This window comes from Balaenoptera ricei, chromosome 10, assembly GCF_028023285.1.
Source record: "Balaenoptera ricei isolate mBalRic1 chromosome 10, mBalRic1.hap2, whole genome shotgun sequence".
Lineage (NCBI taxonomy): Eukaryota > Metazoa > Chordata > Mammalia > Artiodactyla > Balaenopteridae > Balaenoptera > Balaenoptera ricei.
This window is the reverse complement of record NC_082648.1, coordinates 33,724,368-33,746,783: the sequence shown is the minus strand read 5'-3', so window position 1 is coordinate 33,746,783 and position 22,416 is coordinate 33,724,368. Positions and strand designations below refer to the sequence as shown.

The window sequence follows — 22,416 nt, the reverse complement described above, 5'->3', positions numbered from 1 at the left end:
GTCCTTAAGGGTTATGATTCTCTGAGAGAGACACTTCTATCAGACTACAACTAGAGTTAGCCCTTTGCTTCATATTCTGTCCCAGTGTTACCCTTACTTACATCTTGGGTTGCTTTTTTCACTTTGTTTTTATCCCCTTTGGATTCTTTGCTTTCTTACCCTTTCAGAAAAGCATTTAAAAAGAAGTATTTTATAGTCATATTTTTAGAGTTTTTCATTCAACAGCTGCCAGAAAAGGAACACTCTATAAATTATTTTTAATCCTACTTAAATTTATTTTTAAAAAATTGAAGTAATACAGTTTGTTGCCTGTACAAGGGTTTTATTACCTTAAGTAAAACTGTTATCAAAGTGATAGTTTTTTCATTCAATTTCTTGATGCATTTAACAAGTACAGGGCTTCCCTGGTGGCGCAGCGGTTAAGAACCCGCCTGTCAATGCAGGGGACACAGGTTCGAGCCCTCGTCCGGGAAGATCCCACATGCTGCGGAGCAACTAAGCCCGTGTGCCACAACTACTGAGCCTGCCTGCCACAACTACTGAAGCCCGCATGCCTAGAGTCCATGCTCCACAACAAGAGAAGCCACCACAATGAGTAGCCCATGCACTGCAAAGAAGAGCAGGCTCCACTCACCATAGCTAGAGAGAAAGCCCGCGCACGGCAGCAAAGACCCAACACAGCCAAAAATAAATAAATAAATAAATTTTAAAATAAAAAAAAAAAACCCAAAACAAGCACAGTTCCTGATGGTACTAATGTCAAGAAAAATAAGTAGCAGACCACAGGCAATATGTTTCACATTTTAAATCTCTACTTTCTAAAAATGTATTGATAGCACTATATAAAGACTCTCCTCCAGACTCCAAATATAGAAAAAAAAAAAAAAAAACACATAGTCTTTGAGAATCAAATTCTAAGAAATTCAATTAGTCTTTGTACTGCTTTTATATTTTAAATAAACATAATTAAGCTCAAGTCTTTAGATTTAGAAAGTATATTTACTTTTTGGTTTGTAAATTAAAGATCTACATTTCCTTGATGATATTTACGACCAGTCTTGATCCACTCAATCAGAAGTAATCCAATCCTTTGTCCTTCCATAACAAGGGATTACATTATGATGTAATAATTTGTTTATATATTTGGGTTTTGTTTTTTTTTTAACTAGACTGTGAGCATCTTGAAAAGAGAAACCATATCTATTAAAAGTATTGTAATGGGCCCAAAATTTAGCACTGAATTTAGGTACTGAATAAGTATTTGATGAATTTAATCTATGAGTGAGTATGTTTAGTAAAATGTAAGAAGTTTATAATTCTGTATGCATATTATTTTAACCTGTATTTTAAACTAATATTAGGAAAAATTGTTTTAGTATTATTAGAAATATTATAGAATTGTAGGCCAGCATTAGTGAGAGAGATAACTCCAAATGAAGTAATTTGTACTCTAAGTAGAGATTCCCTTCTTTCTTTCTCTTCCTGTTTATCATCTAATTCACATATTTCTTTGCACAATGAATGAATGAAAGCTTAGATTCTTAAATAAAAGTAATTTAAAATTGTATTTTGCCTGAAACATTGTTAACAGGATAATGGTAATGCCCAATGAAAGAAAATCCTTAAAGTAAAAGAAGTAACATTGCCAACATTTAAAATAAATGTTTTCCAGAGCTGACTTTTAAGTAATTTGCATTACTTACTTTTAAAAGAAATACACTATGTTGCCAAACAAAGAAATAAACAAATCCCAAACAAATAAAACCTCTGAGAATTTAGTGTTACATATAGAAGGCATACAAGTTACATCTTCTTACATATACTTTTCAAGCTTACAACCCTATATTTTGTTCTTAATATGTTCAACTGAAAATGGTGTTTAAATATCAGCCCCATGTGCTTCTATTTTTATACTTATCCTTCCATAGTAATCACCCCCTCTAAAGTAATAAATACATTTAACGGAATTAGGACCCAATCTTCACCCCTTTCTTCATTTAACTTTCTATGTCCTGTAAGAACAGTGAATGTGGGTCCCCTTCAATATTTCAGATGCAAAATAGAGAAACCAAACTCATTCTGTTCTCTAACAAAATTGTTTATATTCCCTTTCTATCAGTTTTAAAATTTTTCCTTTTTTGCTCTGAGAATAATCTTAAAACCCTCTCTGTTCTTCCTCCCTTTATTCCTTTTGTCTAATCTATCATAAAGAGCTGTCATTTTTGTTTGCTTCCAGGTCTTCAGGCCTCTATTAGAATTAGGACATCATTTCATGCCTTGACAGGACTAGATAATTTTCAAAGATCCCTTTTAATTCAATACTTTTTATCTTTTTTAACTGATCACCCTGACCACATTGTGGATTCTTGTACCCAACTCCAATGGTAATAATCCAATTTAATAGTTTGCAGGTAGAGGACACTAGAGATGACACTGGAATAGTCACTCAATATTATCCATCAAAGTATGTCCGTAATCTCGGTCTGCTCTGGCTATACAATTTTTATTATATTTTTCTCAAATGCTCTTCATTCCAACTTGTCACTCTAGCACACTGCATATCTATAGGATTTTTCACGCTTTTGTTAGTGGTCGTCATAGCACAAAACGTTCCCTTCTTATTGTCTCCTCAGTAGAAAATTTGCAAAATTCGGTTTAACTCTTATCTTTTCCAGGTAGTTTACACAGTGATAGAAACCAAAATTTGGGCGTTAGTTAGGCCTCAGCTTGTAACTATGCCACTTACCAGCTACATAACTTTAACCAGCCTCAGGTTTCTTATTGTAAAATGAGATTAATAATAGTAATAAGAATAATACTTTTGCTTTGTAAAATTGTGAGGATTGTATGAGTTAAAGCATATAAAGTGTTTAGTAGAGTGCCTGTGTTATAACATTAAGTAAATAGTATGATTATTGCTGATGGTATTACTATTATTATCATCATCATTATTATTATTATTAATTCCATGATGTCCCCATTACTCCAGCCCATATTTGATAACTCATTCCAACCTCTATTAACTCAGCAATATTGAGCACTACATAATTCAGTATTAATTGTCCTTTACTTGTTTTATGTATTTGCACAGTGATTTACTTGCATGGCTATTGTGCGAGAGGGCACTGAGAGGACATTTAATAAGTAGTCATCAAACAATTTATCACGTTTTGATATTTTTGAAGTTGAGAAATAACAAAAAGATAATACAGAACCAATATCATTGAGTGTTTATCATGAACTGGAAAATTTCTCAATGCTCAGTTACTAAAAATACATTTGAATATTCTATTACACACGGTTTTGGCATATATTTTTATTCTTTAAAACTAAAATACACACACATAAACATACACATCCCCCAAGTAAACAGCTTACCTTAAGATTGTTCTGAATTTAGCTTCAGAAACCATCCAAAGCAGATATCTACAAATCAATAATTATGAAACTACAGTCAGTTAGCTTGAATATAAAGGTGCTTTTACTTTTAGCAATGATTTTTAATATTTTCTACAAAAAATTAGTAGCATATTCATCATCTAGAAGTTTTTGTTTATTGCCTTGACCACTAAAGTTTTGGAATATTCATAAAATATATTTTAAAAATCAGTAAACACTTTTAAGCTAAAGGAATTTGACTTGTTGCACTATTTGCAAAGCCTATTGATGGGTTATATCCCAAATATCATCTTATTAAGCATTATTGAATTGTATTAAAAATTAACATTTTAAATAAAGCTATAATAATAGGACTGCTGAACTTGACCCATTTTATGATAATGAACACTAGACTAAAATATATTATAGGAAGCATGTGTATATACCATATGCACCACATATACACCATATATATATGTGTGAGTGTGTATTCCAAATGTATGTTTACATATTGATAGATAAAACAGTATTACACACACACACACACACACACACACACACACACATAACACGTAAATTTATGGAAAAAAACACAGGTAGACCTAAATAATTTGCTAAAGTAAACCAAGTATTTGGGTGTAATCAAGATAAGCTTGGTCTGAATTAACACAGAGGTAGTTACATAGGAAGCTTGCCCCTCAAATCCCCATTCTGAGATTAGCCTTTACATTTAAAATGCAAGCTATGTCATATTCCCTCATAAACAAAAACACATTTGAAATCTATGAAATCTAACTTTTCATGTGGCTGAAGCTCTTCTTTTAGATCTTGTTTCAAACATCCCTTCTTCAGAATGATGGCAGATATTATTCAAATAATGACTCAAATCAATACATAACTATATGTTATAGTAAATGCGATGAAGAAGACTCATATGGTACTTTGAGTATAATGAGGATCCTGATTTAGTTTGGAGGGAATAAAATTTAAACTGAGAATGATCAGGCAAAGACAGAGCAGGAAAGAGAGAGAGTGGCCAGTTTTGAAGGAACGGCAGGTGCACAGTGCTGAGGCATGAAGGAGCGAGGCACCATGGAGGAGCAAGAAGAAGGCCATAGGGCTAAAGCCCAGACAGGGAGGGGTGAGTGGGGGTGTACAGAGCTGGAGAGCTCCAGCAGGAGCATGACAGGTTATGAAGAAGATTTGTTTTTATCGTACATATTACAAGAGGCCATTGAAAAGATTTCTGCAGATGAGTGACATAATAAGGTTTCCTTGAAGACGGTAGCTCTGAGAGGAGGAAAAAAGTGGAGGAAGAGTGAATGTAGGAACCCAGTGAAGGGTTATTGCTCTAGTTCAGGAAAGAGAGGTAGTGGCTTTGACTTGAGTGTTTGCAAAAGATATTGAGAAAATGGGTTTGTTTTGATAAGTTTTGTGGGATACAGTATAATCTGTCTCTCTAACTTGATTCTAAGTTCTATGAGGGCAGAGACTGTATCTTTTTACTGACCATTATATCCTCTGCCATCATATGCTTTGTACATAGTTGATACTCAAAAAAATATTTTTTTAATGAATGAATGGTAGGAAATGGAGAGAAAATTGGAAAGTATAAGGAACTTCATGAAATGGTACTATTTACTGTGATAAGAATCACTAGAAAAGATCAGGTTTACAAGTGAAGTCATAAGTTTAGATTTAAAAAGTGCAATTTTTTGGAAGAGCAATATTTATCATAAGAATATCAGTAACTGTGTGAAGCCATGGGAGTGGATGCAATATCTATGGGGAGAAAATAGATTAATAATGATAATTGAAAATTTGCAGGCTCTTACTATGTATCAGGCACAGATCTAAGGATTTTACATGTATCAATCCCATTAATCCTCAAAATAATTCCACAAAGAATATTTTATTTATTATCCCACTTTAAAGATGCAAAAACCAAGGTACAGAGAAATTATATAACTTGCCTAAATTCATACAGCTAGTAAATGGCAGAACTAGGATGTGATAGGCAGAATTCTAAGATGGCCTCAAACACTCCTAACCCCTGGTGTATGTACCTTGTACACACAATTTCCTCTCCTGTGCAGGGCAAAAGCTGTAAATGTGATGGGATACAATTCCTACTGTTTAGTTATTAATCAGTTGACTTTGAGTTAAAAACAAAAGGGAGATGTTGTAGGCCTAGCCTAATCAGTTCATCCCTTTAAAAGAACGTCAAATTGGAAGTGTTAGAAGGTCTAGGTAGGGGGTCACGTGGCAGAGAATCACAGGCAGCTTCTAAGAACTGACACTAGGCCCTGGCCAACAGCCATCAAGAAGATGGGGCCTTCAGTTCTACAATCACAAGAAATTAAATTCTGCCAGCACTAGTGAGCTTGGAAGATTCAAGCCTCTCAGATGAGTCCTCAGCCCTAGCTTCCAGCTAGATTTCAGCCTGTTGAGACCTTGAGCAGAGGACCCAGCTGAACTCCACCCAGACTTCTGTGCTGCAAAATTGTGAAATGCTAAATGAGTGTTGTTTTAAGCCACAAAGTTGTGGGAATTTGCTACACAACAATAGGAAACAACTAATGCACAGGATTAAACGTAGGTAGTCGGTTTATGTAGCCTGTGTTGTTAAAGACTTAGCTGTACTGCATAAGGTAGGAGAGTTGGGAAGTGAGAAGAGAGGCTAATGCCAGCAGAGCCCTGGAGAATGCAGACATTTAAAGAATGTGCAGAGGAAAATGAACCAGCAAGGGAAACTGAAGAGAAACAAAGAAACTCAGGAAAATCCAACAGAGTACGGCATGATGGAAGACATGAAGAAGAAAGATCTGTGGAAGGAGGGACCTTGACTGGGCAAGGGTGTGGAGGCTGCAGAGAACAAGTCTGATGAGGACTGAAGCATGTTCGCTGCATTCAGTAAGATAGAGGAGGCTGTTATGGGCTTTCCTCTGGTCAACTGAAAAGTGCAGCTGGCATTTAGAATACCCCCCCCCCTTTTTTTTTTAACTTTTATTATTTATTTATTTATTTATTTATTTATGGCTGTGTTGGGTCCTCGTTTCTGCGCAAGGGCCCTCTCTAGTTGCGGCAAGCGGGGGCCACTCCTCATCGCGGTGCGTGGGCCTCTCACTATCGCGGCCTCTCTTGTTGCAGAGCACAGGCTCCAGACGCGCAGGCTCAGTAATTGTGGCTCAAGGGCCCAGCTGCTCCGCGGCATGTGGGACCTTCCCAGACCAGGGCTCGAGCCTGTGTCCCCTGCATTGGCAGGCAGACTCCCAACCACTGTGCCACCAGGGAAGCCTTCCCTTTTTTTTAATTAAGGGGAAAAATCATGTGATTGGCTGGGGAGAAAAATCTTTTCCAGATAGACTTTCATTGCTGGATATTTTCATACAGGAGAATTATAGACCTCTTCCTCAAGAACTAGACACATTTGGTTAATTACAGAAGATTTGAAAAGTAAACCAATTAAAATGTTGTTTTGTCACAAAATTTAACTTCCAGGATTAACAATTTCTTAAGTGACAAGGCAAAATTACATCCAATTAGTATTCTAAAGAAAATTTAATCTCCTGAGATGACTAATGAAAAACAGTAGAAGGAAGAGAACAGAAAAAAAGAGAACTTAGTTTCCAAAGATCTGTTATTTTGATCATTTACATTGCTACTCTAAGGGAAAGCTATTCTTTTCTCCTTATGGAAAATGACAACAGATGCAGAAATCAAAATATAAGCAGACATTAAGTAAATCAATAAGAATCCACTTTGTAATAGGGTACAATTGAGAAGACAGTGTACACACAGAGATAATTAAATTTATGGCCTTTTATGCTGCTTTATTCACCTAATGATGTTGTTTTGAGTACTATTTTTCCAGTACTTCACTTTGGTGACTAATTTTATGGAAGGAAGAAATAACAATGGCCAACTCTCCCCTTAACCCACATAAGATATTAAAAAAACAGAATTCATTCTACATGTAAGTTGCTCCTAATACGTGGGGGGAAAACTTGTCTCCAATGGAACCCTTAGGAAATGAGAGGTAAGTTTACCCAGGGATCTCTGCCACATATTCAGCATAGGATTGGGGCCATGTGTAATGGCCCAGCCTGAACTGAGATTTAACATTTTCTATTTTGACTGATCAAGACAGATGCCCAATGAGATAGAGACCCAAGTGTGAGAGTGCAGTGTTAGTGTTTCTTCTGGTGGCTTACAAAAAATCTCTTCACATCTGACTTCATCCCTTTGTCTCTTCTGAGACCCTTTGTCCCAGACATGGTTGTGGGTTTGCCTGTTCCTAGCACTTTACCCATCTATTCAAAGATAGCTTAATAGACCTAATACAGTCATTACTTATATTCCAAGATTATCATTCCTTTTGTTGATCACTTACATTTCAAGATCTTGAGTTTGTTTTGCATTCAATTTATTTTCATGTATTTGGCTTCCACTTTTAGCTGCTTATGGGTGAGACAGTTCTTGCTAACAGAAGCAACCTTACTAGTGAGCATGTGATTGCTGTCTAGTGTAAGACAAAGACTGATTCATTCATGAGTCATACATCTTCATAAAGAAAAGAGGCTTCTGTCATCCTTGCATAAAATTCTTTAAAAAGAAAGTCTACGCTTTAGTGCGATCGGTCATTCCAGAAAACACATCACATCTTCTTACTCAATAAGCCCTGAACCTCTAACCAAAACAAGACGCTTGACTAGAGTGCCTTGACCTTTCCTTAAAGTCCTTCTCTTTTCATTCATGGAATTTTGAGATGAACCTTAAAATGAGGCTTGGTCTTTTTTTTTTTCACCTCAAAAAAGAAACTATAAAAATATGAGACAAAGACAAGTGTGAGAAACAATTTCAAATTTTATTTTCTATGTTGGATATCCCAGAACCATATTGTATCAATAGTTTCCCACATTATTGACAACTAAATAAATTCTTGGCTGATGTTTCAGATCTTTCATCTCAGACATTCCAAATCCCTAATGGCCTTAAACTTTAAAGCCTAATCATTCAGGTGATTCTTTATCCCTTTTCCCAACTGCAATGTGGATACAGCAAGTCTATCTGTCATCTTTCCAGTATGCCTTTCTTATACAAAATGAGATAGATAACTTCTCATGGTCATCTTGTCCAACCCTAACTTCTTATTATTTTCCCAAACTATAGTTTTTGTCTTAGGCTGTGTTCACTGTGTGTAAATACTTCACATTGGTTTCCAATTACTTGAATAAACTGATTGTTTTGGTGAGCAGCACTCCTGGTATAATAAGAGTGCAGAAAAACTCTTTCATATCCCTGTGCTGATGAGCTATAGTCCCCAAAGGAGATACATTTTAAGCTTTGTAGGACCACAGTCTAGAATACGATACAAAATATAGACTAAAATTTGGCCTGAATCTTTTTCAGGAGAAAGATACATGGTCCAAAAGATCTTAGGAATCCAGACTAAATTCTAACCTCAAATTCTTTATATTTGCCCCAAGAACTACTGTGACTTTTGGGAGATTTATCTTTCCAGCTAAAATGAATCCTCATAACAATGGCAGGAGCAGGAACCAGAACTAGATTGCTTTGAACTATGCTTGTCTATGAATATCTTTCATAATCCAGCTAACATGCACCCTGTTGTGCTTTGTACCTATATTTTGATATCAGTGGAAATGCTACCTTTTTGTAATCAATTTCTTCTTTTAAAAAGAGATTTCATTTCTCCTACTAATTTTATTTAACTTTGAGGATTTTCTATATTGGATCCCAAAGTATTTCTTAACTGCGTCACAGTTAATAATAGGAAAACTTAACTTTCATGACTTGACTCTAAAACACACTACAAAGAATGTCTTAACTGACAGCAAACTTCTTAGAGGATGTTCTTATAATTAAGGTCCATTCCCTGGCCATTGATATTCAGGAAATTGGAAAGCCTGATAAAAAATAAATCTCTTAAAGTTTGCTGTATATTTCCTTGCTCCATAACTAATTATACCTTTAGGTATATCTACACATCCAAATGACACCAGACAACTAGCTTTTAAATTGTAAATGTCTTTGGTAGAAGTCTTTTAAGTTACAGGTGAAAAAAGGTGAGGAGTGTTAAACTCTTATTCATTTTTGAAAATGAGAAGTAGCACACAGAAGGAACAGTTAAGTAATTCAAAACAAACTGATGCGGAGTTGAGCATTAAATAGACTTTTTGAAGGGTATGCTGAAATAATTTGACATATTTTACTGAATGAACTTAATCTTTATAATAAAAAAATAACTACTATTGAGAAACCATTATTTACTGAACTTTTAATGTAGATTATTAATTTTTTTAAATCTTGCAAAATAGGAATTGTTCTCCCATGTGAAAAGTATGGTTTCAACTACTTGCTTTAATGAAAAAAATAGTTAATCACGAATTCCCTGAATTTCATTCAAAAATAGTTTCCAACAGGAAAATAACTCCATCACTACGTCTTCAAATTCATGGCTCTTCTGACTATTAAATGGATGTTTCCCTACTATCACTTTTTAATGTTAAAAGAAAGGAAAATATCAGTTGTTGAAAAGCTTATTTCTGACAGGAAACATTTTCTAGGTAATGCCAATAAAAATCTGGTGAAGAGAAACAGGTTTTTGTTTGTATTGTTTTCTTTTTTGAAAAAAATACCCTGAGAATTGTACATGTTTAAGGCAGCATACAGAAACTAGCTTTCCATTGTTGAGCCATAAAATATACTTTGGAAGGAAAAATAAGGCTCACCATACTCCAGATTAATACAATCTTTTTTCTTCATATGTGTAAAATTGAGCAAAATCGAAGTTCAAGTGAATTAATATTTTTAAAGTGACCAGAAAGGCAGGGATCAGCAAACATTTTAGGAAAAGGGCCAGATAGTAAATATTCTATGCTTAGTGGACCAACAGTTCTGTGTGACAACTACTCAACTCTACCATCGTGGTGGAAAAGCAGTCTAGACAATGCATATAAAAATGTGTGTGACTGTGTCCCAATAAAACTTTATTTACAAAAAGATTACATAAGGCCCATGGCCTGTAGTTTGCTGATTCTAAAATAAAAGAATAATAAAATATAATCATAACATGGAAATGATGAATCTAAGACACTTTCTTGTTTGTGTTAAAAGCCTTTTCATCATTTTGTCCAAATAGCTAACAGCAACTTTCAGGTATAAACATTAGGCTCTGGGCTACACCTTTAGTTATTGGAAAAATAGGACATGTATTCTTCTAATTCTTTTGAAATGTCCTCCATGAAATATTCTCAGAGATAAAAATTTTAATGATTTATAGTGAGCTGTTAAAATCAACAGTATTTTCATCTCATCTTTATATTAGTGTAAGGAATTCCACAATCTGGCATCTTTTAATGATTTGTACTATTGGGGCAGTAGATTGAGAATGTATGCAGGTAAACTTAAAGTTGTTAATTTTATATATATATATATATATATATATATATATATATATATATATATATTCTTTTTTTTTTTTTTTTTCGTATTTACCCTTGCTAAAAACTCTGAAAGAGATAGTAGGATTAGTCACATTTTATAGGTTGTAAATCTGAAGTTTAAAGTGGTTAAGTATATTACCAATGTTACATAGCTGTAGGGCCGGGATTTGAACAATGTAGACCCATGCAGTGCTACCGTGTATGGTTGTGTAATTTCTGCACTTGTTAGAACACTACATATAAGGGTATAGATGAGGTAGATTGGTATATTTATTATTGAAAATTTCCCACAGGTGTCAATAGAGTTCGTCTTGCAAAATCAATATTATGACTATTTTTTGATAGAAAGATGTATATTTTAGGATTATTTTTCTAATTTACAGCCATGCACCATATGTGATAGCTCCAGTCCTGGCCTGATTCTAAAGACATTGTTCGTTCACATAATGCTGAACTTTGTGTCAGGACAGCCTCCTGGAGTGTTACAAAAAATAAGGTCTTGAGGGAATTCTGTGTTAGTAGACTGTATATGTAACCATCCCTTCCCTGCCTTAAAGTCCTGGGAATAGTTTATAACTATGAAAACAGAGAAAGGTTTTATATAACATGAAAGAAATTTCAAGATAGAAATGACAGGACCTGGTAACTGACTGGATACACAGAATAAAAAAGAGATAGGAATTATAGATAATATAAACATCATAAGATGGTTGACTAGATGTATGAATATATTATTAATTAAGATTGGGAGATAAAGTCTGGGGGAAGAGGAAAGATGCCTTTTTTGAAGTTCAGTATGAGATGATGGAGAAATCAAAAAGAAAGTGGAAAATATGTACCCAAAGTTAAGACAGTGAGTAAGAATAGAGCTGGGGATTTGGGTGTCATTTTCATAGAAGTGTGAGAGCTAATGCCAAGAGAATGAGAGAATGTAGTTGGGAAGCGTCTAGGATTGGGAGAAGTGGGACCTACAAGATAAGCCAAAAAAAGAAATAACACTGTAAAACTCTAATTAGAGAAGGGATATGACAAGTTAAAAATAGCATCACTGAAGCCAAAAACAAAAAATGTGTTAATGAAAAGAGATTCTCAAGAATGTCCCTTACTTCAGAGAGTTCCAGGAAGATAAGAACTGTGCAGAAATCACTACATCTGGCAATCCAAGAACAACTAGTGAATTCTGCACAGTCAGTCTCAATCCAATAGTAAAGTGAGGGGCCAGAACTTGGTGGGGGGTAAAGATGAAGAAATAGAATGTGCAGACTTTTAAAAAAAAATCTAAAACCTAAGAGAAGGCAGAAAAGGAGGAAAGAGGAATAAAGATTTGTTCTGTTTCATATTTGTTTTTATGAGCTGAAGCTGATTGGACATTTTTGAAGCTGGAAAAGTATCTGGAGGAAAGAAGCAATTTAAGATAAAACATTGGGGATAAATAACTGGCACTACTGTATTTCACAGAAGACCCAAGAATCCCAAGCCATCAATCAGTAGTGGCTTCAAGTGATATCCTGTCCTGCTCCTATCTTTTTTTTTTAAGGAGCTTTATTTAGATATTATTTGCATACCATAAAATTGACACATTTTAAGTGTACAATTCAATGGATTTTAGTATTTTTATGAGGCTTTACTTTTATGTGTCCAATATTTGACATAGCCATAAGATCTCATCTGTCTTAGAATATGGTAGAACCTCCCAACTTAATCATGATGATAGAAATATAAAATAAAAGAATAATAGAGAAATGTCAGTGCTATGGGCTGCATCAACATTACAGGTCACTGTGTGGAATGAGGTAAATGCCCTAAATAGTTGCATTTGTAGCTTTCACAATAGATAATAATAAGCCACACTTATGACTCAAATAAACTTTTTTTTCTACCATTAAGATCTATTTAGATCTGTAACTGACCTATAAAGTAACTATGCAGTAATGTACTAATTACAGTACATTTGTGCCTTACATTGACCGCTAAGGTTTGTTTTTGTTTGTTTGCTGGTTTGTTTTTGGCCATACTTCTCAGGGCAATTTTGTATCATTTCAAGTAGCCATTGTAATAATTCTTTGTGTTCAACCTTGATCTTAGGTTGTGAAAACTTGCTGGTGCCTACAAATAACAAAATATCATGTATCTCTCTGTAGTCTTGCATTAAATTCATGGATGTAGATATTTGTACACTTTTGTTCCTGAGTGATGATTTCTAGTCTTACAGCTCATTGCTTTACCTGGAATTGGGAGGAAAGGTTCTTCAAATAAAGTAAAATGTAAACAGTACAAAAAAGAACATGAACCATGGCTTATTCATAATATACTTATATATGTTACCCCTCATCAGGATATAAGATTTAAAGAGGACCTACAAGATGGCAGAGAGGTAAGATGTGGAGATCACCTTCCTCCTCACAAATACATCAAAAATACATCTACATGTGGAACAACTCCTACAGAACACCTACTGAATGCTGGCAGAAGACCTCAGACTTCCCAAAAGGCAAGAAACTCCCCACATACCTGGGTAGGGCAAAAGAAAAAAGAAAAAGCAGAGACAAAAAAATAGGGATGGGACCTGCACATCTGGGAGGGAGCTGTGAAGGAGGAAAAGTTTCCACACACTAGGAAGTCCCTTCACTGGTGGAGACGGGGGATAGGCGGGGGGGTTAGCTTCAGAGCCACGGAGGAGAGTGCAGTAACAGGGGTGCAGAGGGCAAAGTGGAGAGGTTCCCACACAGAGGATCAGTGCCAACCAGCACTCACCAGCCTGAGAAGCTTGTCAGCTCACCCACCGGGGCAGGCGGGGCTGGGAGCTGAGGCTCCAGATTCGGAGGTCAGATCCCAGGGAGAGGACTGGGGTTGGCTATGTGAACATAGCCGAAGGGAGCTACTGAACCACAGCTAACCAGGAAGGAGTCTGGGAAAAAGTCTGGAAATACCTAAGAGTCAAGAGACCATTGTTTCGGGGTGCACAAGGAGAGGGGATTCAGAGCACTGCCTAAATGAGCTTCAGAGATGAGTGTGAGCCACAGCTATCAGCGTGGACCACAGAGATGGGCGTGAAATGCTAAGGCTGCTGCTGCAGCCACCAAGAATCCTGTGTGCAAGCACAGGTCACTCTCCACACCTCCCCTCCCAGGAGCCTGTGCAGCCCACCACTGCCAGGGTCCTGTGATCCAGGGACAACTTCCCTGGGAGAACACACGGCACACCTCAGGCTGTTGCAACATCATGCTGGCCTCTGCCAGTGCAGGCTCACCCCACATTCCATACACCTCCCTCCCCCGCGGCCTGACTGAGCCAGAGCCCCTTAATCAGCCGTTCCTTTAACCCCCTCCCGTCTGGGCGAAGAACAGACACCAGAGGGTGACCTAAATGCAGAGGCAGGGCCAAATCCAAAGCTGAACCCCAAGAGCTGTGCAAACAAAGAAGAGAAAGGGAGGTTTCTCCATGCAGCATCAGGAGCAGTGGATTAAATCTCCACAATCAACTTGATGTACCCTGCATCTATGGAATACCTGAATAGACAACGAGTCATCCCAAAAGTGAGGCAGTGGACTTTGGGAGCAACTGTAGACTTGGGGTTTGCTGTAAATGACTGACTAGTTTCTGATTTTTAAATTTATCTTAGCATAGTTTTTAGTGCTTATTATCATTGGTGGGTTTCTTTACTGGTTTGGTTGCTTTCTTCTCTTTTTTTAATACTTTTTAAAATTTTTTCATTTTAATAATATTTTTATTTTTTATTTTAACAAATTTGTTTATTTTATTTTACTTCATTTTCTTTTTTCTTTTTTTTTTCTCCATTTTCTTCTAAGCCATGTGGCTGACAGGGTCTTGGTGCTCTGGCCGGGTGTAAGGCCTGAGCCTCTGAGGTGGGAGAGCCAAGTTCAGGACATTGGACCACGAGAGACCTCCAAGCCCCATGCAATATCAGTCAGCGAGAGCTCTCCAAGAGATCTCCGTCTCAACGCTAAGACCCAGCTCCACTCAATGACCAGCAAACTCCTGTGCTGGACACCCCATGCCAAACAACTAGCAAAACAGGAACACCACCCCACCCATTAGCAGAGAGGCTGCCTAAAAGCATAATAAGTTCACAGATACCCGAAAACACACCACTGGACGAAATCCTGCATACCAGAAAGACAAGATCCAGCCTCATCCACCAGCACACAGGCACTAGTGCCCTCCACCAGGAAGCTTAAACAACCCACTGAAATAACCTTACCCACTGGAGGCAGACAGAAAAAACAATAGGAACACCAAATGTGCAGCCTGGGAAAAGGTGACCCCAAACACAGTAAGTTAAGCAAAATGAGAAGGCAGAGAAATACACACCAGATGAAGGAGCAAATTAGAAACCTACCAGACCAAAACAAACGAAGAGGAAATAGGCAGTCTAATTGAAAAAGAATTCAGAGTAATGATAGTAAAGATGATCCAAAATCATGGAAATAGAAAGGTGAAAATACAAGAAACTTTTAACAAGGACCTAGAAGAACTAAAGAGCAAACAAACAATGATGAACAACACAATAAATGAAATTAAAAATTCTCTAGAAGGAATTAATAGCAGAATAAATGAGGCAGAAGAACAGATAAATGACCTGGAAGATAAAATAGTGGAAATAACTGCTGCAGAGCAGAATGAAGAAAAAAGAATGAAAATAATTGAGGACAGTCTCAGAGACCTCTGGGACAATATTAAATGCACCAACATTCGAACTAGAGTAGTCCCAGAAGAAGAAGAGAAAAAGAAAGGGACTGAGAAAATATTTGAAGAGATTATAGTTGAAAATTTCCCTAATATGGGAAAGGAAATATTCAAGCCCAGGAAGTGCAGAGAGTCCCATACAGGATAGATCCAAGGAGAAACATGCCAAGATGCATACTAATCAAACTATCAAATACAAAGAAAACATATTAAAAGCAGCAAGGGAAAAGCAACAAATAACATACAAGGGAATCCCCATAAGGTTAATGCAGATCTTTAAGCAGAAACTCTGCAAGCCAGTAAGGAGTGGCAGGACATATTTAAAGTGATGAAAGGGAAAAACTACAACCAAGATTACTGTACCCAGCAAGGATCTCATTTAGATTTGATGGAGAAATTAAAACCTTTACAGACAAGCAAAAGCTAAGAGAATCAGCACCACCAAACCAACTTTACAACAAATGCTAAAGGAACTTCTCTAGGCAAGGAACACAAGAGAAGAAAAAGATCTACAATAACAAGCCCAAAACAATTAAGAAGATGGTAATAGGAACATACATATTGATATTTACCTTAAATGTAAATGCATTAAATGCTCCAACCAAAAGTCATAGACTGGCTGAATGGATACAAAAACAAGACCCATATATATGCTACCTACAAGAGACCCACTTCAGACCTAGGGACACATACAGACTGAAAATGAGGGGATGGAAAAAGATATTCCATGCAAATGGAAATCAAAAGAAAGCTGGAGTAGCAATTCTCATATCAGACAAAATAGACTTCAAAACAAAGACTATTACAAGAGACAAAGAAGGACACTACGTAATGATCAAGGGATCAATCCAAGAAGACAGTATAACAATTGTAAATATTTATGCACCCAACATAGGAGCACCTCAATACATATGGCAAATGCTAACAGCCATAAAAGAGGAAATTGACAGTAACACAATAATAGTAGGGGACTTTAACACTCCATTTTCACCAATGGACAGATCATCCAAAAAGAAAATATATAAAGAAACACAAGATTTAAATGACACATTAAACAAGAAGGACTTAACTGATATTTATAGGACATTCCATCCAAAAACAACAGATTATACTTTCTTCTCAAGTGCTCATGGAACATTCTCCAGGATAGATCATAACTTGGGTCACAAATCAAGCCTTGGTAAATTTAAGAAAATTGAAATCATATCAGGTATCTTTTCCAACTGCAACACTATGAGACTAGAAATCAATTACAGGAAAAAAACACAAACACATGGAAGCTAAACAATACAGTACTAAATAACCAAGAGATCACTAAAGAAATGAAAGAGGAAATCAAAAAATACCTAGAAACAAATGACAGTGAAAGCACTATGATCCAAAACCTATGGGATGCAGCAAAAGCAGTTCTAAGATGGAAGTTTATAGCAATACAATCCTACTACAAGAAACAAGAAAAATCTCAAATAAGCTATCTAACCTTACACCTAAAGCAATTAGATGTAGAACATCTAAAAAAAGAAAAAGAAAAAAACCCCATAGTTAGAAAAAAGAAAGAAATCATAAAAATCAGATCAGAAATAAATGAAAAAGAAATGAAGGAACCAATAGAAAAGATGAATAAAACTAAAAGCTGGCTCTTTGAGAAGTTAAACAAAATTAATAAACCAATACCCAGACTCATCAATAAAAAAAGGGAAAAGACTCAAATCACCAGAATTAGAAATTAGAAAGGAGATGTAACAACTGACCCTGCAGAAATACAAAGGATCATGAGAGATTACTACAAGCAACTATATGCCAATAAAATGGACCACCTGGAAGAAATGCACAAAATCTTAGAAAAGTGCAACCTTCTGAGACTGAACCTAGAAGAAATAGAAAATATAAACAGACCAATCACAAGCACTGAAATTGAAACTGAGATTAAAAATCTTCCAACAAACAAAAGCCCAGGACCAGTAGGCTTCACAGGATAATTCTATCAAATATTTAGAGAAGAGCTACCACCTATCCTTCTCCAAATCTTCCAAAATATAGCAGAGGAAGGAACACTCCCAAACCCATTCTACAAGGCCACCATCACCCTGGTACCAAAACCAGACAAAGATGTCACAAAAAAAGAAAACTAGAGGCCAATAGCCCTGATGAACATAGATACAAAAATCCTCAACAAAATACTGGCAAACAGAATCCAACAGCACATTAAAAGGATCATACACCATGGACAAGTGGGGTTTATCCCAGAATGCAAGGATTTTTCAATATACGCAAATCAATCAAGGTGATATACCATATTAACAAATTGAAGGTTAAAAACCATATGATCATCTCAATAGATGTGGAAAAAGCTTTCAACAAAATTCAACACCCATTTAGGGTAAAAACCCCCCAGAAAGTAGGCATAGAGGGAACTTACCTCAACATAATAAAGGCCATATATGACAAACCCACAGGCAACATTGTTCTCAATGGTGAAAAACTGAAACCATTTCCTCTAAGATCAGGAACAAGACAAGGTTGCCCACTCTCACCGTTATTATTCAATATCGTTTTGGAAGTTTTAGCCACAGCAATCAGAGAAGCAAAAGAAATAAAAGGAATCCAAATCGGAAAAGAAGAAGTAAATCTGTCACCATTTGCAGATGACATGATACTATACATAGAGAATCCTAAAGATGTTATCAGAAAACTACTAGAGCTAATCAATGAATTTGGTAAAGTAGCAGGATACAAAATTAATGCACAGAAATCCCTTGCATTCCTATACATTAAGGATGAAAAATCTGAGAGTGAAATTAAGGAAACACTCCCATTTACCACTGCAACAAAAAGAATAAAATACCTAGGAATAAAACTACCTAAGGAGACAAAAGACCTGTATGCACTAAACTATAAGACACTGATGAAAGAGATCAAAGATGATACAAGCAAATGGAGAGATATACCATGTTCTTGGATTGGAAGAATCATCATTGTGAAAATGACTATACTACTCAAAGCAATCTACAGATTCAATGCAATTCCTATCAAACTACCAAGGGCATTTTTCAGAACAAGAACAAAAAATTTCACAATTTGTATGGAAACACAAAAGACCCCAAATAGCTAAAGCAATCTTGAGAAAGAAAAACAGAGCTGGCAGAATCAGGCTCCCTGAGTTCAGACTATACTACAAAGCTACAGTTATCAAGACAGTATGGTACTGGCACAAAAACAGAAATATAGATCAAAGGAACAGGATAGAACGCCCAGAGATAAACCCATGCACATATGGTCACCTTATCTTTGATAAAGGAGGCAAGAATATACAATGGAGAAAAGACAACCTCTTCAATAAGCGGCGTTGGGAAAACAGGACAGCTACATGTAAAAGAATGAAATTAGAACACTCCCTAACACCATACACAAAAATAAACTCAAAATGGATTAAAGACCTAAATGTAATGCCAGACACCATAACACTCTAAGAGGAAAACATAGGCAGAACACTCCATGACATAAATCACAGCAAGATCCTTTTTGACCCACCTCCTAGAGAAATGGAAATAAAAACAAAAAGAAACAAATGGGACCTAATGAAACTTAAAAGCTTTTGCACAACAAAGGAAACCATAAACAAGGCAAAAAGACAACCCTCAGAATGGGAGAAAATATTTGCAAATGAAGCAATGGACAAAGGATTAATCTCCAAACTATAACAGCAGCTCATACAGCTCAACATCAAAAAAACAAACAACCCAATCCAAAAATGGGCAGAAGACCTAAATAGACATTTCTCCAAAGAAGACACACAGATTGCCGACAAACACATGAAAGGATGCTCAACATCACTAATCATTAGAGAAATGCAAGTCAAAACTACAATGAAGTATCACCTCACACTGGTCAGAATGGCCATCATCAAAAAATCTACAAACAATAAATGCTGGAGAGGGTGTGGAGAAAAGGGAACCTTCTTGCCCTGTTAGTGGGAATGTAAGTTGATACAGACACTATGGAGAACAGTATGGAGGTTCCTTAAGAAACTAAAAATAGAACTACCATACGACCCAGCAATCCCACTACAGGGCATATACCCTGAAAAAAACATAATTCAAAATGACACATGTAGCACAATGTTCATTTCAGCACTATTTACAATAGCCAGGACATGGAAGCAACCTAAGTGTCCATCGACAGAGAAATGGATAAAGAAGATGTGGCACATATATACAATGGAATATTACTCAGCCATGAAAATAAACGAAATTGAGTTATTTGTAGTGAGGTGGATGGACCTAGAGTCTGTCATACAGAGTCAAGTAAGTCAGAAAGAGAAAAACAAATACTGTATGCTAACACGTATATATGGAATCTAAAAAAAAAAAAAAAAAAAAAGGTCATGAAGAACCTAGGGGCAAGATGGGAATAAAGACGCAGACCTGCTAGAGAATGGACTTGAGGACACGGGGAAGGGGAAGGGGAAGCTGGGACAAAGTGAGAGAGTGGTAGTGTATATATGTCCATATATGTCCCTATATACACTACCAAATGTAAAATAGATAGCTAGTGAGAAGCAGTCGTATAGCACAGGGAGATCAGCTCAGTGCTTTGTGACCAGCTAGAAGGGTGAGATAGGGAGGGTGTGAGGGAGGGAGATGCAAGGGGGAAGAGATATGGGGATATATGTATATGTAGAACTGATTCACTTTGTTATAAAGCAGAAACTAACACACCATTGTAAAGCAATTATACTCCAAAAAAAATGTTAAAAAAAAAAAGGCACAGACATAGAGAATGGACTTGGGGATGAGGGAGGGGGATGGGTAAGCTGCAACGAAGTGAGAGAGTGGCATGGACATATATACACTACCAAATGTAAAATAGTTAGCTAGTGGGAAGCAGCTGCATAGCACAGGGAGATCAGCTTGGTGTTTTGTGACCACCTAGAGGGGTGGGATAGGGAGGGTGGGAGGGAGACTCAAGAGGGATGGTATATGGGGATATATGTATAAGTATAGGTGATTCACTTTGTTATACAGCAGCAAGTAACACAACAATGTAAAGTAATTATGCTCCAATAAAGATGTTAAAAAAAAAAAAAAAAAGCAAGGGTAATGTCTAACAGTTGCTACAAAGTACTTAGAATAGCAACATGAACAAAGCAGGGTCAGAACAAAACTTTAAGAATGCTGAGCACCATCTTAAAGCTAATACATTTTGTTTAATTTTTGTTTTGGTTTTGGTTTTGGTTTTTGAAGTCTCTGAAACTCTCTACTGTTCACAATAGAAGAAATTTAACATACAAAAGTCAATAAAATGTTATACTATGAATAATTAAATCATCTCCTAGTTTTATACATCCATTCTTATATTTTAAAAAATAAATATAGATTTTGAGGATTTGAAAGGATGGAAAATGTCTGAATCCACACTATTGTGGAGGATGAATATGAAAGTAAAATTTAAATGCACTTAACCATATTGCCATTTTCTCAAATTGGAATTGCCAAGCCCAGTCAGTGCAGAAAGGGAATAGGCTACAGGCTCACATAGAATGTTTTATCAGCAGTTTGTTTCATATAACAAGTGTGGAATTCAGTTTTCTTTAATTCAGGTATCAATTTTCATGGAGTTAAAATTTATTGAAGGTGCTATTTTATACAAATATTAAGATCAGAGTCAAGAGATACGGTGGCTACATTGTAATAATCTTTAAAAAGGATGATATACCAACCAAGGTTCAAAATTTTGCACATTTGCCTATGAAAGACCAACTATGGAAAGCTTGTGCAAATGTCTACATATAGATAGATGGATAAATAGATATTTATATGGATAAAGATTAAGATATACATATAGATAGGACTTATTTTGTTGTTAAACATTTTTAATACCACTCTGATTCATATATATTTTATTCTCAAGGAAGAGGACTCAAAGCATAATAATATAATCCATTTTGGCACTTTTAAGTTTTTATAAGCTATAAAATTAATTTGGGTAAACTGTGTAATTCAAAATTCCATGAAAGGAGTACTTTTAAAACCTTATGTTATGTCTTAGGTGGAGGAAAGACAAAATATTCTGGCCTGGTTTGAATAGCAGGAAGATAAGGAAAGTGAGAAAATAATGAAATGAAGGAAGGATTATGGTAAAACTGGGATTTGTCTGCTTTTAGAAAAAAATAACTCACAATAATGCTTCTTCTCTTTCCTGTCCACAGCCTTTAATAACATTGCAAACCAAAAACAACCAAACAAACAAACCACAGTTAGTGCTTTGGACCTGGCCCTTTATCCACAGTCACTCCACATAACAGGCGTCAGTTTGGGGGATCTAATATAATAATATAAACTTGTAGCCCTGTTTCATCATCCAACACCCAACTTCTAAAAAGAGGAGCTTGAACTCCTGGCTTCTATTTGAATCTTACATCACTCCCCCCAACCCTGTCTCGCTTCCCCAACATGCTCACTGACTCTGAGAGTTCAGTTTCCACCCACTTCTTAACACTGCAGATAGCTCCCTCCTCCTTCCCTACCCTGAACTTTCTCTCATCAAGGTCAGTGGCCTAAATAAAAGCAATTCTAAAGGTACATATGTATTTAGTTCTGATCTTCTTTGACCTTTATGCAGCTGTATCACCCTTAATTTTTCCTTCAGCAGTGCCATACTCTCCTTATTTTGTCTCCACTCCCTAAACCACTCCTTGGTTTCTTTTGTGAGCTCCTTTGCCCATCCTTTAGCGAAGACATTCCTCAGACATGTATCTGTCCTTCTATCTCCTGCCTATGTATATTTCTTGTGGGCTATTTTATTTCCCTTCATGGTTTTAATAAGCAAATCTAGGCTGATAAAACCCTTATCTCAATGTTGC

The 22,416-nt window shown here is 36.2% G+C and overlaps 1 protein-coding gene across 3 annotated transcripts in view; it reads right to left on the bottom strand.

The window, feature by feature from the left end:
• Positions 1-22,416, bottom strand: part of CNTN1 (contactin 1) — a 369,710-nt gene that overhangs the window by 270,368 nt on the left and 76,926 nt on the right. For all 3 annotated transcript variants that reach the window (XM_059934553.1, XM_059934555.1, XM_059934554.1), the window contains exon 2: positions 3,379-3,426. The gene's annotated coding sequence lies outside the window, so the exon portion shown is untranslated. The remainder of the gene's footprint in view (positions 1-3,378; positions 3,427-22,416) is intronic.